General features: G+C 35.3%; 1 pseudogene; it reads left to right on the top strand.

Annotated features, from left to right (window-relative positions):
• Positions 1-4,464: 4,464 nt before the first annotated feature.
• On the top strand, positions 4,465-6,137 carry LOC149193620 (abscisic acid receptor PYL9 pseudogene; annotated as a pseudogene).
• Positions 6,138-12,918: the final 6,781 nt, after the last annotated feature.

Raw genomic sequence — 12,918 nt, 5'->3', positions numbered from 1 at the left:
TACAATTATCATTGCAAAAAACAATTTCCGACTATGAAAAAATAACACAAACCACTGCAGGAGTATGCTCTTTTAAATAAATAATAGATTTTCATGTTCGCAAAAAGCGTTATGGCAATGACATCATGTTGTTCAGCAAAGTAATGTGGAGGGAAAAACTCTCGCTGTGGAGCAGTTGCCTCCAAACATAGGTAACTCAATGTACGACCGCATGTTGTGCATATTTCATGCGAAAAGAGTCGCGAGAATGGAAACAGAAAAGTTCCCCACCAAACAAATTTTCAAGATTGCGTTGGAAGATTTTGTTTGTGTTTACCAATAAATTAACTTAAAGCAAAGCTCAGCTCTTGATTCACTGCATGAACAGCAAGTTGAGCAAGTTGAACAAGTGTGTCATGTGTGCACCCATAAATTAAATCAAGAAAAGCTCACGATCCTGTGGACCAAGTGCGCGCGCAAGTTGAGCAAGTTACTGGCCACAAAAAGCTTAAGATGACATAATTAAAACATATGGACGGGCGTTGTGCATGTCGACGTAACGATAATATTCCTGTAAATATTTTCTAATTTTGACAATGACAGCAAGGCGATGATTGGATACAGAGTGAAGGCATCTCGTGTTGGCTCTCACGACCTTTTAGGAGGTCGACAGAAGCTTATAAGTCTGACAAACCCCAGAAACTCCTATTTCCAACTCTATAGAAAAGTAAATGTGCTCTGACATGCGAGGAAAATAGCACTCGCCCTCTCTCTCCACGCTGCTATCTCGATTCACGTGCTGACACTCAGAGGGCAAGTGCTATTTGCCTCGCATATCAGAGTGCATTTACATTTCTGTAGAGTTGAAAATATGAGTTTCCAACAAACCCCATCCCCTAAGGGCAAGAGCTAACCAGCCTGCCATAGAGCATTAAATGCCACTATGGAGGCCCCTTCACCATGCATGCCCATGCGCTCCCACGCAAACATTCGCTAGCATCTGTGCATTTCTCTGGGACAAAGACCGAGACTCAATTAAACCATGGACAGATAACGAGACGTCTCAATTAAAACATTGACAGATATTTTCCAGACGCTGCACGTAGCTGTATTTCAAATTTTAGTTTTGAGCACCCCTCTATTTAAAATTTGAAATTTTAGTTTTGCACCACCCAAAACACTACATGAATTCCCATGCTCGGGATGTTCGCTTACTAGTGTATTTCTTCCATCGCTGTTGGATAACCAACTGCTTCTTTGTTTTTGGTGCTGGTTGTTTTCTTAAATTTTTTAAGCCATGGATGCCATTGTCATTTCATGTTGCATATGGAAAACAATGAGGCTTTCCCTCAGGTAACGTCGGTCTCTCTGTTTCACCTGGCATCTGACCACGATGAAATTGTGAAACATAACGCCCTCTTCAATCAATTTTTGCCTCTCGGCCTGTCAATTAATACTTGGACTGTAAGATCAATTGCTCTACGTGGAATTCAATTTGAAGTCATCAATTATGTTTCCTTGCCGCTGAAACAGGAGGAGGCTACTGTTAGAAATGAAATTGTGGACGGAGGAACCGTGTAAGGTGAAGGAAGCCTTCAACGTGTTGGACTGAGATAGCGACAAGAAAATCAGTTTGTTGGATCTCCAAGATTTCTTCACTGGCAGTTGCTTCCACATGGGGAAGGGGCTCAGTAGAGAGGAAATTGAGGGAAGAATAATTGTTTCCCATGCCGACAACAGTGGCTCAAGCAGAGAGGAAATGGAGGGCAGGATAATTGTTGCCGACAGCACTCTGAATTTTGAAGACTTTCACCGCATTCTATGGCTCATTACACAAGAAATCAATGAAATAAATGAACCCAGATCCAACACTAATACTGGTGAAATGTGGGCATTGAACGAGGTGTTTAATGTCATGGAAAAAGACAGAGATGGGATTGTGAGCATAGAGGATCTGAAGACCCTGTTCTCCTTACAAATCGAAATATTTGGTTGCATGTTCGAATCTCAGGCTAATGAAGATGATGATGATATAAATTTTCATTAAAGTCCTGTTTGTGGATAAAGGAAGCGGTTGCCTCCATAGCATAAGTCTGATTTCAATATGGACGTCGATTGGGATGCCCACTACTAGAAAATCAAAGGTCGACGAAAATCAGATTTGTTTTCCAGTTAGGTTTTGGTTGGTCTGTTTAGTTGTTTTTCAGGCTCCGCCATTTAATGTGATGAAAACTGTAGGAAATGGGTTACATTTTCGGAGTGTTAAATATGTCATTTCTATCACTCCTGTAATGTTTTAGTAAAGCGTGTAATATTGTGATGGAATTTAATTTTCAATGAAGAATAATGCAAATGCTTCTCCTGTGGGCACGATCTTTTACATTCAATGTAACACTTATGATGATGTGAAGTTCACGATTTGCTCGTTGGAGGCTACCTTCGTGATCTTATGAACTTCAAAATCATTCACATTGTGCACATTTGGTGGGTTTATCCGAGACAAAATTGAATGTTGTATCATTGTTAAATGTTACTACGTATGAAATTAAAATTCAAAATCGTTCACATTGTGCACATTTGGTGGGCTTATAAGAGACAAAATTGAATGCTTTATCATTGTTAAATGTTACTGCTTATGAAATTAAAATTCTCTCCATGAAGCTTTGGTAAATTGGTTCCTTTTTTAATGTAAGATGAAACTTGAGTCATGAATAGAGTTATTGTATGAAAGGAAAAGAAAGGATATTTTGCCTTTTTTTTTTGAAATCAAAATTTAAGAAAATTTAGATAGCTTAATTAAAAATATTTTGTTTAGTTAAATTGATTAAAAATATTAAAAAAATAATAATAAAATTTAAAATTATTATAATGAAAATGATTATATATATATATATATATATATATATATATATATATATTAGATTTGAAATTAAAATGATAATTAAATTTATAAAAATAAAAATGTGTTCATAATAATAAATAGTTGTATATTTGCTAGGGAAATTGAAAATTTATATATCATACTGTTATATATCTAAAAGATAAAAAGAGTTGTTTTTAGTAAGATTTTAAATATTTAGAAAAAAACATATATTTTAAAAGATTTGAAAACAAAAACGAAATTATCTCAATTGGGAAATTTAAAGCATATAAATAAGAATTTAGGAAGAAAAAAAAAAAAGTTGAAATGGTGTGTAAAATATATGGATAATATAAATGAAGTTTTAAAAATATGAAGGGAACCTAGTTCAATATATATGGATTTATTCATTTTTTTTTAAGATAAATTGAGAAGTTAAAAAGAATGAAACTAAGACATAGTAATAAGAATTAATATGATTAAATAGAAAGTATTGTGGGTGACAAAGATATTCGAAAATTATAAAATACTAATAGAGATTAATAAACTACTAAATAAATGGGAATTCATGTAGTGTTTTGGGCGGTGCAAAACTAAAATTTCAAATTTTAAATAGAGGGGCGCTCAAAATGAAATTTGAAATTTGTCAATGTTTTATGGAGTTGTCTGGTTATCTGTCCATGGTTTAACTGAGTCTCGGTATGTGTCCCGGAGAAATGCACGGATGCCGGCGAATGTTCGCATGGAGCCCATGGGCATGCATGGTGAAGCGGCTTCCATAGGGGCATTTAATGCCTTATGGCAGGCTGGTTAGCTTTTGCCTGGCAATGGCATCGTGTTTAGGTCAGCAGAGTTATGACAGGCTGGTTAGCTCTTGCCTGGCAATGACATCGTGCTTAGGCTCAGCAGAGTAATGTGGAGCGAAAACCTCTCGCTGTGGAGCAGTTGCCTCCAAACATCAGCGCAACTCGATGTACAAGTTGTGCATATCTCATGCGAAAAAAGTAGCCGATTATAGAAGCAGAAAAGTTCACCACCAATGTGGAGCGAAAACGTCTTGCCGTGGAGCAGTTGCCTCCAAACATCGGCGCAACTCGATGTACAAGTTGTGCATATTTCATACGAAAAAAGTCGCCGAGTATAGAAACAAAAAAGTTCACGGCCAAACAATTTTCCTCCAAACATCGGCGCAACTCGATGTACAAGTTGTGCATGTTTCATGCCAAAAAAGTCGCTATAGAAACAAAAAAGCTCACCGCCAAACAATTTTTCAAGATTGTGTTGGAAGATTTTGTTTGCGTTTACCAATAAATTAGATTAAAGCAAAGCTCAGCTCTCTCCATCCTTCTGGACGAACATCAAGTTGAGCAAGTTGAACAATTGTGTACACCCATAAATTAAATCAAACAAAGCTCACGATCCCTGTGGACCAAGTGCGCGCGCAAGTTGAGCGAGTTGCTGGCCACGAAAAGCTTAGGATGACATGAGAACATATGGACAGGCGCTGCGCATGTCCACGTAACGATAAGATTCCTGTAAATATTTTTTAATTTTGACAACGACAGCAAGACGATGAATGGATAAAGATTGAAGGCACCTCGTATTGGCTCTCGAGACGTTTTAGGAGGTCGCCAGAAGCTTATAAGTCTGACAAACCCCATCCCCTGAGTGTTCATTCTTGGAGAGAGCATTAACTCACGCTGCCTTTTTTTTCTGCTGCTATGAGCTGTTGCTCAGACTACATAATCGTGAGTTTACCAGTGATTGGGCAGTGAGCAACGAGGGTTTCATTGATTAGGCAGTGAGACGCTAGGGTTCGGTATTTGTGTGTGCTATATTTTGGGGTTTTGAAGGCGCATCGATGGCAACGGTGTGTGAAACGCAGCCTCAGGAGGTGTGTAGATCATCACGGGATTCGATCTCCAGATTTTCTTGCGGATCTAAGAAACTTATCAAGAGGGGTCATGAGGAAGAAGAATATGGGGAGTGGGTGCAGGAAATGATTAGACGTTACCATTCTCACTCGTGTGAGAATGAGGGGAAACAATTCACACGGTGCTCCTCGGTTGTGGTGCAGCTAGTGAAAGCACCAGTGAGCGTGGTGTGGTCGCTGGTGAGGCGCTTCGACGAGCCCCAAATGTACAAGCAATTTATCCGCAGTTGTTGCATAAGCGGTGAGGGAGATCTGAAGGTCAAGGTCGGCTGCCTGAGAGAGGTTCGAGTCGTCTCCGGTCTCCCTGCTGCCACCAGTACTGAGCGACTGGATATTCTCGACGAGGAGCGGCATATTTTGAGCTTCAGCATCGTGGGGGGCGATCACAGGCTCAGCAATTATCGATCCATCACCAGTCTGCACGAGAGGCTTATCAATGGTGAACCTGGAACCATTGTAATCGAATCCTACGTGGCTGATGTGCCACATGGAAACACGAAAGAGGACACCTGTTTGTTCATCGATACTATCGTCAGATGCAATCTGCAGTCCTTGGCTGACGTGTCGAAGCACATCTTCAGTACAAACCACTGCTTATAGTCTAGCAGGATGCAGTACAAGGCAGTTATGGCTGTGTTCTAATTGTTAACTGTGGAGGTTTAATCCCCACAGATTAAAATTTTCTGGGCATTAAATGTGGAGGTTTGATCCTCACAAATTAAAATTTTCTGAAAGCCTCACCGCATATTTTTCTGAAAGGCCCACCGCATCTTGCTCACTCTCTTCATATGACTAAGATAAAAGCAATGGAATGGCGAGTCATTTTTCCAACCAAAGTAACATCTCTGCTTATCGATTTAAATGTGAAGGGCAGGCCAGCAAAGGTGTTCTTGATTCTTCAGTGTGAAGGGCAGGCCAGCAAAGATGTTCTTGATTCTTCAGTGTCAAGGTCGAAGGAAAGTTTTCCTTCGTTTGGGCATATGTCAGTTGTGATTGCCTCCGTCCAAAGAATTCCACTTCTCAAACATTCACCTTGGGATTTTCAAAGATCCGTCTTGAATTATCTGAGCTGTTGGAGAGGATCGTATTGTTCTTCTAAATGGGAATTCAAATCTCAGAGAGGGTTGTATTGTTCCTTGAAATGGGAATTCAGAGAGGGTTTCTTGTTCACGTAAATGTATTCCAATTTAGACAGTTCAAATTCTCAAATTCTCCCCAAAAAAGAAAAAAAAAAAAACAAAAATGATAGAAGTCTTTCTTTGAAATTAAATTCTCCAATAATGGTCGAAGTCTTTCTGTAAATTAACATACAAGTTGTAAAGCAAGTTGCAACTAGCTTCTTTCCCCACGTATGCAGCATAATATCTTGCTCTTCGTCCACGCCTCAGACAAGGTATTCGCGTGTCACATTAATTATATTTAAAATCCTTTTTATTTTGAAATAGGGTTTTCAAAATTATAATTTAATTCACGATAATTAGACTCAAGTCTTTGCACTAGGTTTTCAAAATTATAATATAATTTTAAATAATATTAAATTTATTTTAAATTCTGATTTACTAATTTAAGAAAAATAAGTTTAACTTTTTGCCTCAGATAAATAGATTTGGAGTAAAAAATGGCTATGCTGAATTATTAATATTAGTTTTTATTTGATCAAAACGTTTATGTTTACATTACAATTTCTCGTATAGTTCGAAAGAGCAATAATTATTTTGATGGATAGTAGAGAATAATATAATAATTTTAAACAATTTTTTATATTTATTTTAATGTATTTTTTTAATTAAAATTGATTAATTAAAAAAAAATTGAATATGATTTATGGGTTTTAAGGGATGTGGTATTAGTAAGTCATGATATTGGCCAATAGTATTTTAACAAAGCCTCTTGAAAAGTTAAAACTTTCCATGATAAAGCAAGAGCGAATGTTCATAACAAACCATAAGAAACAAATAATGTTTGAGACAACCATGGATAAATTTGGGGAAGTCAATTTGGGCATCCTCGCCAAGCACAGATAGTGGTAGGTAGCACTTGCTGGTGGCTGCTTTGGCTCTTACCAGGCACTTTTCATTGCTTCCAATGTGTCGCTTACACTTGAAGGTAGCCTTGTTCAGCAGAGCGAGGAGGCAGAGGGGAATGAGAGGCTCGCAATGATGAGAGGGAACTTGGCTATAGGCATTGTCTATAATCCAAAGGTGGACGAGGGGATCATTATGCCTAAAAGCTTCTCTCATAGGTACCATGCCCACAAAAGGTTTGTTGAAAGCATGAAAAAGACTCTTACCTAGGGATTGGAAATAGTGAGAAAGCATGCAATGAGTTTGACAAAATTCACTATTTAGACGAGGATCATAAATAAATTCTAATTTCTGTTTGGTCTATGTATGGTGAGTCCCTTTCATCTATGGCTACAAAATCAGATGGAGTGGGAGCATTGGCTATCAATATTCGACATTAGATAGGTATCCCTATGGGTGACATGAGGATCCTCCACAAAGGGAGACAATTAAAGATGGAACAAGGCCTAAGAGACTGTGGAATTAAGAGGGATGCCACTATCTCTATAGTGGCATGCTTGTTTGGAGGTGGGACATCTTTGGTTTCAAAGTCTCTATCCTTCATGGAGGCACTCAAAATAGGACCCAACTCTCAATAGCCCCAAGCATCTCCTAAGGTAATCCAGGTGGATAAAGTTGAGGAGGTTCATTCTATTGAAATTTCGCACCTAGATCTCAAGGACTACCTTCAACACTACATTGAATTAGATATCATTTTATACTTCAATGTCTTATGGCCACACTCAAAGGGTCTTCATAAGTGGATTCATTCGACCTGTACTAAGAAGTGCAAGGAAGTATTCTTCTCTAAGAGTTCTTTTAGTGTTGTTCACTAAGACAGAAGGTTACTGGACGGCCCTAATTGGTGGGCCTTGGTTCTAGGGTAAAGAGGGTCTATTCCTAACCCCTTAGTTTTCAGGTTTCGGTCCCTCTATAATCGTCATTACCAAGCTTCCAATTTTGGTTCCACCTCCAAATTTACCTACCCATCTTTGGCAATTTTCAAATTTTCAAGACAGGAAATTCCTTGGGCCGTTATCTTACCATAGATATATCTTGAGCGAAGTATGGCCTATATACCTATCGAAGAATATGTGTAAACATTACCAAATGCTTTCTAGATCAAATAAATCCAAAAATCAGTGGTTATCATTGGAACCAATCTTTGGATTATGAAAATATAACGTTTCAGTGTCATGTTTGCCTTCAAACTTGTCATTTACAGAATTCCTGCCCTTTGTCAAATTCCAACGAGAAATGACACATAAAATATTCTAAATCTAAAATTTGGAAACCTTGTGACCTACCCCCTATGGAGGGCATGACTTCTTCTATTTCTAATGAAGAGTAGGATGGTGTCATAATGATATGATTCCAGGGGAACCAGGTCAAATTTTCACTACACATCGGACTCTCAGACTTGTGATGATTCAAAACGGATCCCAATACCCCCTGCAAAAAGGAAGTTGGTAAGTCAAGATGTGTCTTTGGGTTTTCTGAAGCGGGCACATGAATCAACATCTTCTAACACAGCCAAGGAATCTTCATATCTCAACAATAACTTGCAAATTAACTTTCTTGATCCACCTCCTATAGGTTGGACTAAGGTCGTGAGAAAAAGAGGCAAGAACATTCGCTCTGAAGATCATCCCCAAGTCGAGTGATTCTTTTGGGTCTTTTAAATCCATGTAGTCTCTATTTTTAGGTCTGTCAAATTTATGGTCTATCAAAATCCTTATATGGATGAATGTTTCAACAATGTAATTTTGGATGAATGTTTCAACAATGTAATTTTGGTTTTGTGAGAATAGACAGTATTATTTAAAAAAAAAAAAAAAAATGTTCATAACCAACCTAGATCCATCTTAACTCTTAATCTAACAAGCATTAAGAGTGGTCAAATCTCCTTTCACTCTAAAATATGTTTTGTGAGAATAGAAAGTATTAATTTACAAAAAAAAAAATGTTCATAACCAACCTAGATCCATCTTAACTCTAAATCTAGCAAGCATTAAGAGTGGTAAAATCTCCTTTCACCCTAAAATATGTTTTCATTTCAAGATGTTTGATGCTTCTTGGTGATTGGTAGAGATCCAAAGTTAAGATGGATCTAGGCTAGTTTTATTATTAATTATAATTATATTATTAATTTTATGTTTTTATGTTTTATTTTTAGTTTTGTGTGATTTGAAGAAGTCACATTTATTGATATTTATTATTATTTTAAGTTATTATATATATATTTTTAATTTTGATAGAGTCAAAATGTTTACATAGCATTACACCATATCTACATCCACACCATCTTTATATAATGGGTTGAGAGTGACTCTCTAGGAAATTACTTTTAACCTTTTATTTATTTTTTAATCCCACATGTAAAGGTTTACAAACATTTATACCATGAAGACATTTTCCCCATACATTTTTTTCTTATATTTAATTTTAAAAATGTTATAAAATAAATTAAAATGAAATATTTATAAAATATTTTGATTTTGAAATGAGTTATGGTTTCTGGGAAAGTGGTATTGATAAGCCATTGTACTGACCAATGATATTGCAATGAATCCTATTTAGAAATTAATAATAATCACGGTAAAATGAGAGTGAATATCCATAGTTAAGAATCTTGTTATACTTTAATTTAAAAATTTTATAAAATCAAATTAAAACTCCGCATGTGGTATTGACAATCCATGGTATTTGTCCATGATATTGTAACAAATCCTATTTATAAGTTAATAAATGAGGGTGAATATTCATATTTAAGAATCATTCTATATTGTAAAATGTTATCTGCTTGTTAATTAAATTTAAATGTAGTTATTGAATCATTTTAATTTATATGGTTAAATGGATCTTAATTTGTAACTACTATTTATATGTTATATATTTTAATGTGATATGTATATTATGATTTTGTTTTATCTAAAAAATGTTCATAACTTTATTAATAAAAATAAACTTACAATGAAAAAACTGAATCTAAAAAAAAATTTACTTCTAACGTCTAACATCAAACATCTAAATGCTACATATCTTCCCTCTCTCAACACAATTAAAATAGATATACGTTAAAGTGATATGTTAATTCTTTTAATAATAATAATAATAATAATAATAAATGAAGTTATAATTTAGTTAATTTTTATGGTTTTGAAATCTTAGTAATGTAAAATGTATCATGAGATAAGCATTTTAATTCTATCAATATTTACCAATCATTTAATTTATATAATTACATAAATAATAATTGCATGATAGAAATTTTATCCTAGACATTTCTATCACATAATTAATAATTATATAGAAAAAAAAAATAACCCCAATATTGAATGTGAAACCAAAAATCAAACCTCTATTTCATCATCTTTCTTTTACAATAGTAACTTAAATGTGTGCTAAATACATAACATCTAACCTTAAGGGATCTTATTTTAATTTTATTATGAGTTATATTGAAATTTTGGTGTAATTAATTGCAATTAGCATATGTATTTTCTCATGAATTTATTTCATTTTCATAATGTTATTACCATCCTAGATCCACATTAACTGTAGATCTACTCAGCGTCGAGAGGGATCAAATCTCTTGAGATGAAAAGACATTTGATCCCTTTCATCCCTTGGTAGATCCGAGTTAACGTGGAGCTAATATAGTTTAATCTCCCCTTTAAATAGGCTATATTTCACATCAGTAACATGGGTCAATACCATGGGTTCTCATAAACCTAGAGCTCAAAAACCATTAGCATCTTGACTATTATATATTTTAGTCTATTCAATATTGTTTATATGTTTATTATTAACTTTATTTTTCTATAAAATCTAATAGGGAATTCCATCCAATGGTATGTCAATAAATTGGTTAACAAAATCTCATTGTTAGTTAAAAAATCCCAATTTGGACTTCAATAAATTGACTAACAATGTATTGGTGTTAGTTAAGAAAATTCTCAATCGACTTCCACAACAACAACAATGACGAATAGATTCTAGCACATACTTAAACAGACTCTCATACTGGCTAATTTATGGTTTATGCTTGAGTGTTTTTGAGTTTTAGGAGAATTTACAAGCTTAACTTTGCTACTAGTGTATGTTATGTTCCATTTTCTAATTTCCTAGATAGACTTAAACTCCTATACCCACATGAATATTATAAGTCATTTGATATAATCATTTTAATATCATGCTTATGTTCATAATATTTGTTTATTTTCCTAAGTGGCAAGCTAATAGCAATAGAATTGTAATGTTTTTTCTTCAATCGCAATGATAGCCTAACTTACCAAAAAAAATATTCATTTTTCTACTTTTTAAAGTGCAATGATATCAACTCTATGTTAACCTTTATTTCTCACTTACCTTTATCAAATTTTCTATATTTTATGGATTTGCCTTTTTTTGAGTACTTATTTAATTTCTTCTATTACGAACATCACTAGCAGTTACGTGATTCACAAATTTGTCTATGGAAAATAAATTCAAAGCCATAAGATACCCTCAATAGGCTAAGATACCCTCATGCGGCTATTTTTTATTATTTTACACATACTTGTTGGCCTTTGATGGCTAAAGTATTCCTTTAGTGTTGAAGCTTCGTGCTTCCTCCCCTAGTAATGCCAATGGTCCTAAGACCCATACTTCGTGCTAAACAATGTTAATGGTACCTATATACCTAGTTAGGGGTAGATAAAGCCCTTGAGTGGTTAGTTGTGGTGGATTGCGATATCATTCTTGACCTTAGAAGAATTATTTAAATGATAACTTTTTTATTTATTCCCCTTGCCATATGAAAGGCAAAATTCCTTGTAATTAATGTTTAAAACCTCCTAATTTTTACTATCCCCCTCCATTGACTAATTTTATCCCAGAAAGTTCATTCATGATGGTTCAACATGTTGTTCACTCCAAATTTGAAGAATATTCCTTTAGGACCTAGGGCCTAGGTATCCTCTCTTTATCATGCCTAAGGACCTACGATCTAGTGCTAAAAATCTATTAATGATTATGTATTCCAACATAAAGGCCAAAGATATACTTGAGAGGTGATCCATGGTGGTTTGAGGTGTCATTCATGACCCTTCAACCATGTAAGCTACCTAGCGGTTGAAGAGGTTAGGTGGGGTTCTTTGAGGTTTTGCGCTTGATCTTATGTGCCTAGAAGCCTTATAATTTGAATAAGGTTTGGGTTCCCTGCTTAATAATATCAAGGCCTTGAGATCCATAACTATTGTTCAAAACCTTGTAAGGGTACTAACATCACATTCTCAAAGAACAATGATACCATTTAGAGTTCATTTGTGGTGCTTCAAGGCATTACTCATGGCTCTAGATTCCTTAAAGCTTTCCTTAGGACATATACTAGTCAAAAACCACTAAGGAGCACCAACATCCCTGATCATAGGGCAAGGATACATTCAATAGGCCATGTGTGGTTTTTCAATGAATCTTCATTAGGCTTAAATGATTAAATATTCATTTAGGGAATAAGGTCCATCTATCCTCCCCTAATCATGTTTAGGGTCCTAATTCCATATCTAGTGACAAAAAATGCAGTTATAGCTATATACCTAGTTAGAGGCAAACGATTCCCTTATAAGGTAAATTGTGGTGGTTCAAGGTGTTAATCTTAGCCCAAGAATCCTAGAAGCGTCATTTATGAGCTGACTCTTAAGTTGTTCCGCTAACCAAATCTAATTTCTAGAAACTCATACTAATGTTCAAGATCTCATAATGCTAACTATCCACATATAGAGGCTAAGGATATGCTATAATGGTCCTATGTTGTGGTTCAAAATGTCATTGTGGGCCCTAGATGCTTAGATGCTTATTTTAGGACATAAAGCTTCGGTTTTCTCTCTTCACCATTTACAGGTACCCAAGACCCATTCCTAATGTTCAAGATATACTAATGATCCCCATAATCCCACTTGAATTCCAAATATCCTCTCAAAAAGTAATCTATAGTGGTTTGATGTTCCATTCATCACTCTAGAGCGATATAAGCTTACCAAAACCTTAAAAGGTTAGGTGTGGTGATTTGAGGCATCATATTTGGACCTAGGTCTTAGATA

The sequence above is a fragment of the Pinus tabuliformis genome, chromosome 2_2, assembly GCF_031772625.1.
Source record: "Pinus tabuliformis cultivar Carrire ecotype Pingquan chromosome 2_2, CPIR1, whole genome shotgun sequence".
Lineage (NCBI taxonomy): Eukaryota > Viridiplantae > Streptophyta > Pinopsida > Pinales > Pinaceae > Pinus > Pinus tabuliformis.
The sequence above is the reverse complement of the archived record's forward strand: the minus strand, read 5'-3'. Positions and strand labels throughout refer to the sequence as shown.